Below are 8,491 nucleotides of genomic sequence, written 5' to 3' on the forward strand. Positions count from 1 at the left end.
GCAGCAGAGATTATGATTTGTCGTGCCGAAGATGTTAGAAATTTTTGTTCCACAGCATGATCAAGAAAATACAACAAATTATCATAAAAACCTTTAGCATTTAACAAACCTATAGGTTTATGGTGAATGTGCAGTTGGGCCTAAGAGGAAATATGAAAGATCTTTTCCAATGTGCCCAGATCACATGGTAAGGCAATGAAGACGTCAATATGGTTAAACATTGTATTCATTCAATCAGACATTGTGGAGACTTGTAGTTCCTCTCCAATTATTTTTTATATGATGTCCCCTTTTGCTAAAGCTTTGGGGAGGACCCTCAAAGTTGACTGCCTCCTAAAAATACAGCTATTGACACCCCCTCATTAACCCAAGGCTTCCTCCTTCATACACTAAATGAATCTCTCTCAACTAGTACCTGACCAAGATGATTTGCTAATTCTAAAAACTCTATTTCCTTCCCAGGACTGGATCTATCGAAAACATAAATATTTCTTATTTGATGACTTGAGGAACCTGCCATTTCTATACACTTCTATATCTGTTGAATATATGGGTTGAGTAGAAATGAAGAGAAGGAAGAGAAGATTTTATAGATGAGAAATTAAAAATGCAATCATACAACCTATATATAGGCCAACTAGAGTCTCACTATTTTTTTTTTGAAGACATGTGTATGTACAAGTAGTTATGATTGTGGCTCACTTCTTCCCTTGGTTTTATGTCCAAGAACGACTTAAACGCCTTCTATGGGTCGGGGATAAGCTTCCTATCCAGTTTTCTTAAAAACTAACAAACAAGGTCTTTTTTAGTTAGATTCCAAAGATTATGTCGAGCATGTTCTTTATGGAATTGTGGTCATAAATCATGAATTGCGCGATGCACATCTCCACTAGGATGTGTCTCAAGAGTCAATAGAAGATTATCTAAAGACCCCTTACTCAGGCCATCCTTAATGAATTGTATTTTATCTTCACGATTTACAGATACCACTCCTAAAGAACAACATGTTGCATGATAAGTCCATCTGGCACATCTGTGCCAGACTTTCAGTCATTTTTGCATGACGTTTCTTTGCAAAAGTGCTTTTACCTATTCCAGACATCAATGAAATGAAAGAATTTGAGGACTCACTTGATAATCGGACCTTTGCTTCAATTAGCCAACAAATATCTTCAGGAATTCCATGATATCATAGGCCCCATATGGATACACATGTTTCACAATAAAAAGATCGTTTCATCTTGATCTTAGTGTTCCAGGAAATAAATGGAGTCAAGAATTATAAAAGCAAGACTTTTTGACCAATATTGAATGTTTTTCTCAGTATTTTGTTGTCATGAAACTTTTTGATTCATTCTTATGAATTCTTGAATTTTCATATGCATCATTTCTTATTTTCTCAAGCTCATTTATTTGTAATTTTTGTAGCTGACTAGCATCATCAAGGTTTGAATTGAAAGCTTTAATAGCCCAATAAGCTTTATGTTCAAGTTCCACAAGCAAGTGACAAGGTTTTCCATAGACTAGTCTATAAGGTAACATACCTAATGATGTTTTATAAGCAGTTTGATAAGCCCAAAGTGCATCATTAAGTCTTAAAGACTAGTTTTTCCTATTAGGGTTCACTGTTTTCTCCAAGATCTGTTTGATCTCTTTATTAGTAAGTTCTACTTGTCCACTTGTCTAAGGATGATAAGGGGTGACAACTTTGCGTGTGATTCCATATTTCTTCATTAAAGACTCAAATGACTTGTTGCAGAAATGTGTTCCACCATCACTTATCATGGCTCGAGGGATTCCAAATCGACTCAAAATATTTTCTTTTAAAAACTTTATCAATGTTTTGTGATCATTCTTTTGACTTGGAATTGCCTCTATCCATTTTGAAACATAATCTACTATGACTAATATGTTCAAGAAACCAAATGATGAAGGAAATAAACCTATAAAATCTGTACCCCGACAGTCAAAGATCTCAATGACAAGAATAGGATTTAAAGGCATCATGTGACGTTTTGAAATAGATCTCAACTTTTGACAATTTTCACAAGTTTTACAGAATGCATGTGAGTCCTTGAACATGGTGGGCTAGTAAAATTCACTTTGTAAGATTTTTGCAGTTGTTTTTCTTGATGAGAAAGGGCCCCCACATGCCTCAGAATGACAAAATTTAATGACACTACTTATCTCATTGTCAGGAATGCATCTTTGAAATATTTGACCAAGACAATATTTGAATAAATAAGGGTCATTCGGATAAAAGTTATTCACTTCGTTCAATAACTTTCTTTTGTCTTGGGTACTCTAATGAGTTGATAAATGTCCTGAAACAAGAAAATTAATAATATTAGCAAACCAATGCATTGTAGAGACAGAAATTAAAGATTTATCAGAAAAGTAGTCATCGATTGATTTGATACCAGATCTCGAATTTGTTGTCATACTAGACAAATGATATGCGTTAATATACCTGTGAATCATTTCAACTTGAATGAAATTATATGAGATAATAGTGTCCCTAATTAAAAAAAATATGAGATAATAATTTTTCTTTTCCATGGCCGTATGGACGTGCCCCTGGAACATGTTTCCCGACCATTAAAATGAAAACAAATCTCTTCTATCAGGTAGATCGTTTTCTATGCATGACGAGTATTACTTACAGTCAATCGTCACTCCTAGCAGTGGCAAACGCTAGGGGCGGAGGTTGGGTTAAAGACAAATGTTCCAGCTTCTGTGGGGGCAATGAAAGCAATGATGACAGTGCCGGGGCTCTGATTTGATCTCAGTGCTCGTGACTGCTCCCAGGTCATAAAACTTAAAGATATTCCCTCATCCCCGAAAGCTAAAGAATGAAGAGGAGTTTTCTAGGATTGTATCACAGTACAAAATTTTAAAAGAATAAAACAATGTACAAAATATTCAGAGAAATAATATAATTTAAAAAACTATAAATAATGTATATGATTTACAAGTCGCAGGTACCCTTGGCTACTCTTTTAAATTGAAAAAAAATCAGAGACATGATTGTTATTTTACAGCGAGACAGGAACAATAAAAAACCAAAATCAGAGACATGATTGTAGTTGAATCTATGCATTTTGTTTCTTCTTCTTCTTCTTCTTCTTCTTCTTCTGGTAATCATAATGGGATGGCGTTGCTGGCATTCCACTAGGCCAGAGTGGGGGGGCGTTCAGTCATGATGATAAGAAATGTGCGGGAGAGGCACAAGAAAGCTACTACTCACAAATATGCGAGTTACAAATGGCACAATGTTTCCACATGTAAAACACGTTTGATACCTTTTTGTCGTCACTCATGTTTCACCGAGATATGCAAGATATTTTTTTTGAGTGGATGGAGTATTCTCATTGATTAGTTATTCTAAAAAAAAAAAAAATGAACATGCCTTGTAGTATTATTATATTGATACAACTATATATTTATTATTAATAAAACTTATATTTATTTTAATATTAATAAATTTAATATGTGATTTATGATTCTAGAGTATAGATAGAGTTAAAAACACAAAAATGATTTACAAAAGAGAATTATAAAGTTTTTATAATTATAGAATTTCTATTGCATCAAAGAATTGTTTCTCAAATGTTCCTTATCGATGCTCTCTTAAATACTGGATATTTATTAAAGCAGTAGAGACTGATACATATTATGTTTTTTCTTTTATGAAAGAAAGTTAATGTTCTTATAAACTGAGGTATAAAAGATACTTAAAATTAATATGTAGGTGCTTGTCATAAAATATTTACACTAAACTAACTCGCATGAGAATTCCATATAGAGATATCACATATGTCTATGGAAAGACTCAAGTGATGGTTGTGTAAGTAATTTTTAGACTTAATATCACCAAGTTGTTTTATAAAAAGAATGTTATGCTTTGATCATATTATATGTTGTCTTAATTAAGGTAACGAAAGGGTAAACATTGAGTATAACATGAACCATATGAAGGTACTTGAATTATCAATAGAGGATTCATCACCCTTGGTGAATTAGAGAAAATACTTCATCTGTTCTCAAATAATATTGATTGAGAAATTCTTGGCCAAAATGAAATGAGATTTCAAAAGAGTTTCAAATTTTATTCAAACGATCAATGACTATTATATAGAGAACAAACATAATTTAACATGACAGACATACTCCATAATTTAATGTTAAATCGGAATATTATTGATGAAAGGATATATTAATTACACTGAGAAACCGGTAACTGAAAGATTAAGTCAAACCACCATTAACTTTTCTAATATTTAGGAGATTATGACACGTTGTTAGACGATGCACCTGATCTTCAAATATAAATTAATCAATTGTTAAATTGCTAATAAATTAATTTATTGAATTAGAATTACAATTTATATTTGGCAAATGTATTAGGAATCTAATAGGCCACACACGTTAAGAACCTTTAATCATAAATTAAACTTCGATGATTTAATTAAATATCACTTGATTAAAATATATTTTAGAAATTAAGGACTAGAATCTAATTAATATAAGGATTATATTTATAGACTTAGAAAAATCAAGTAATTACTTGACTGGTTAATTTTTATAATTTTCTTGAATTAATATATAAATATTATTCAAGTGACAAATTGATATTTTATCAATTTATAGGGTTTCTTAGATTTCTCTATAAATAGTAAATTATACCTTTTAATTTTTTTTTGTTATATGTTCGATAAAAAAATTATGTAAGTCACAAATAGAGAACTAGTTGTCTAGGCATAACAATCTCATTCTTCTAAATAGAAATTTAGAATATTTCTCACTGATAGTTCGGGTAGATTACCATTGAAAACCGAACAATTAGACAACTTATAATTTGCAACTACCAGCCTTTAAAAAATTTTTCAAAGCTGAATAAAATCAAACTATTGGGTAATAAATCCCTAAACAACTCTAAATCCATCTACCAAGATCCTAGAAACTATTAAATAATTTTATTTTATTATTTTCACTGCATTTGATATTTGAGAATCCATAACTCATGTGCTTAAGATAAACAAGCTACATGTGAGTGTCTCTTCCAAGGGGTCTGCATGATCTTTATATTTTATGCCCCTCTTGAGCAAGTTCAGATTGGATTAAGAAATTCACTGTGTTGTTAGTCAATAAATAGTCGTTTGCCAGTGGACCACGGCTGAACTTATTTTTCCAGTATATCGTTCTAACATTCCTGGAAACTTCCAGTTTATGGTGATGAGCAGGTGGAATCGGGGCCATGTACGATCGAGCAGAGTTCCCGTGCTTAATTATTGTATGTTGTGTAAACCAACCAGATGTTTCAACTTTCTGCAAAAATGCTGTATATATATATATATATATATATATATATATATATATATATATATATATATAAACTTCACGAAAATTATAAAAAGGAGCAGTAGTTTCCCAAGAGGACTTTGGAAGAGTGTTTTCGGACTCCATTGCTCCAATTTCGTGCCAGTGAAACCCCCGACAATTAACTCCACTAGCCCTTAAACACCAGATGATGCATGCCTGCAAGTTCAATCAGCTACAGGGCAGCAACAAAAATAATGTCTCACCGGACATGACGACTCATCTTAACCCTGCAACGCCTTGGAAACTTCTTCATGCCACTGCATATCAAGAACTGCTCTTGGATCAGCCAAAATGAATTGCTGTGATGCATATGCATTGAGTCAAACTTGAATTCCCACCGCACAGCTTTATTGGCAATGACGAAGGAGGATCAAGTCCTGGGAGAGTAAAATGAAAATATTTCGATGCACGCTTATCATGCCGCCTCCTACCCAGCATCATTATCCCTATCTTTGAATCAATGAGATAAACAAATGCAAGAGCAGATCCAGTTTTCTGCAGAAGATATCAAGGGGGAAACCAGAGAGGGGATGCTCCCTTTATTTTAGTCTGTAAGAGAGCGTCTGCACAAGCTTGTATCATCATCTACTAAGTATATTCCTATCATGGAGTGCATCTGCACGCAAATTAAAAACCAATTTTGAAAAAAATTAAAATTTTTTATTTTAATACATTTCCTAATGAAAAGTATTTTAAAAAACAACAATTATCACAATATCAAACGAGCTCTAAAAAAGAACCGGAGCATTCTTCTCACATAAAGAGGCAAATGCTGCATAGGTAGATATAAAATGCAGTGCAACCTGTAAAACAACACCACCAAGCTTTGCCGTTTCAAGTAATTATCACCAGTACACCTAGCTACACCAGCAATCGCCCAATACAAGGCAGAGTCGATGCAACTACTGAAAATTGGTAATACAGAATACAGATACAACGGAAGATGGAATCTATCCGTTAGTACACAACTGAGACCCTGCAATGTTACAATGAATAACTGGGGTGTACGAAGAAAGAAACAGGGATAAAAGATATAAAATGCAGTGCAACCTGTAAAACAAAATCATGGAGTTGAAGTTGTATGTACAGTTAAATAGATTTTATAGATTATTCAAAAACAGATCATGCAGTCACATAACCGCATATATAATACTTTGAAGTCTACTGTTTCATGCTAACAAAGTTTTCCAAAGTTCCTCAGACTACCACAGGTAAATGGATCAGAAATCATTTCAAATCTCCTAGTTTCAGTAGAAGGGTAACAGGCAACTGGATATAAGAAGCCTGTAAAAGTATCGTTGCTGAGATATAAAATCTCATAGAAGGGAAACACGATACCACAACACACAACAGTTAATTCCTCAAATAAATATAAACAAGGGTGGTCATGTTTAAATTCATGTTCATCATAGTTGTACTAGAAATTATTAATCAAATTTTGCCCAACACCATGTCAAAACAACACCCGCATATGATAATGCATGCAATTGATGCAAACTCACGCCAAGCCCTCAGTGAAATTGTAACGCAATATAGAACAGAGAGATTCATCAAGGCATTCTGGAACAAACATTATTCTTGTTCACAGAAACTGGATGTTGCCTCTCCCGAATCTTACTTTGCATACACTAGTATGCAATTAACAATACAGCATCTCATTTTCAACATCATAATAGCAGCCTTACGCAATTCATCAGGTTTGAAATCGTCAGAGACCACCAAAAAAATCAGTGATATATTGAAATAATCCAAAATAAATTGCAAGCATATTTACCATTTATCTAAAAAAAGTTGCTGCTCTATATTTCAAAAAAAAAAAAAAAAACTATCAAGTAATTCTTGAAGTTTCACTTGATAATCTTTCATCACTAAAACTATGGTAATCCTGTAAAATGACATCGCTGGTGGCTCTATCATTTTGATACGCCTTTCTGAAAGTAGCACTTATCTATCCAAAAAAAAACCCAGAAAACCTTATTCCAAGCTACGAATCTCCCATTTAGAAGATAGCAGAACAACATCCCCTGCAACACTCAGGAAAATATATTTGGTCAACTAGGCAGCCAGGGAAACAATAAACCAGTATAAAATTATCCTCCAGCACTTAGGAAATACTAAAAAATAATACAATAAAAGGTGTTATCCTTCTTACCCTATACATACACGTCATATAGCTTGGCCACTTCCCTAAATTTTTCAGGAGGAAGCCAGCTCCTCAAATTTGAAAACAACTTCTCGAGGATAAGTTGATCCTTTCACTTGACCTTCTTAAAAAGAAAAATAGCAATCAATAAAAATACTTACGAAAACGAGGAACCAGAATTTACCTGGCACGTTAATAGAAGATTTGAAGCTCACGACACACTCAGGGATAATATGCATGTTCATAACACTCGACCAAACAACATAACACTTGGGATGATTCTTGGGATCATTAGCACCGGTATAGAACTCAATACCAGAAGGATAATACTGTTGAGACCCTGTTACTACTTTCTCAACATTACCTAATATAGCTCTACACGGTATAATATGTTTTTCGCCATTATCATCTGCCTCTGAGAACTTGGCACTGAGAACACAGACCCAAATCATCAAAAACGCATAAGAAAAAGGAACTGAAAACCTAACAAATCTCCAAAAACTAGAGAAAATTCAAACAAAACGTGATCAGTGCATTACATCATACGAGGGGATTGAAGTACATGAACCTTGCCGGCTGACACAGGAGTCCTCTACTTATGCAAATTGAGCTGGGTAGCATTACAAAAGCAGAATGTTTTTAAGGTTGTTTATCTAGAATTCGGACTTTCTATTTGGATTTGTATTTTAAAAGAATTTAAAAAAAAGAAAGTTTTTTTTCACTTTAAATTAATTTTTTTTAATATTTTCATATCATTTTAATATACTGATATTAAAATTAATTTTTTTAAAAATATTATTTTGATGTATTTTTAAGTGAAAAACACTTTAAAAAATAACCGATATCACACTCTCAAACACCCTTTAAATTCAACTGTTAGGTTTCATTTATATTATTTTGGTGTTTCTAATTTTAGAATGAAGTTATAAGTATATAATTCTGATTTGAGATATTTTAAAAAATTTT

The 8,491-nt window shown here is 32.9% G+C and overlaps 1 long non-coding RNA gene across 3 annotated transcripts; it reads right to left on the reverse strand.

The window, feature by feature from the left end:
* Positions 1-4,961: 4,961 nt before the first annotated feature.
* Positions 4,962-8,190, reverse strand: LOC133693979 (uncharacterized). 3 transcript variants are annotated; one of them, XR_009842214.1, is made up of 4 exons: positions 8,065-8,190; positions 7,535-7,954; positions 6,186-7,406; positions 4,962-5,998 (listed from the first exon to the last, which is right to left on the reverse strand). It is a non-coding gene; the product is annotated as an uncharacterized LOC133693979 (long non-coding RNA). The 3 variants fall into 3 exon arrangements; XR_009842213.1 differs by having other exon boundaries at positions 6,140-7,406; XR_009842212.1 differs by having other exon boundaries at positions 4,962-7,406.
* Between the last annotated feature and the right edge of the window lie 301 nt (positions 8,191-8,491).

This window comes from Populus nigra, chromosome 5 (genome assembly GCF_951802175.1).
Source record: "Populus nigra chromosome 5, ddPopNigr1.1, whole genome shotgun sequence".
In the NCBI taxonomy this organism is placed as follows: Eukaryota; Viridiplantae; Streptophyta; class Magnoliopsida; order Malpighiales; family Salicaceae; genus Populus; species Populus nigra.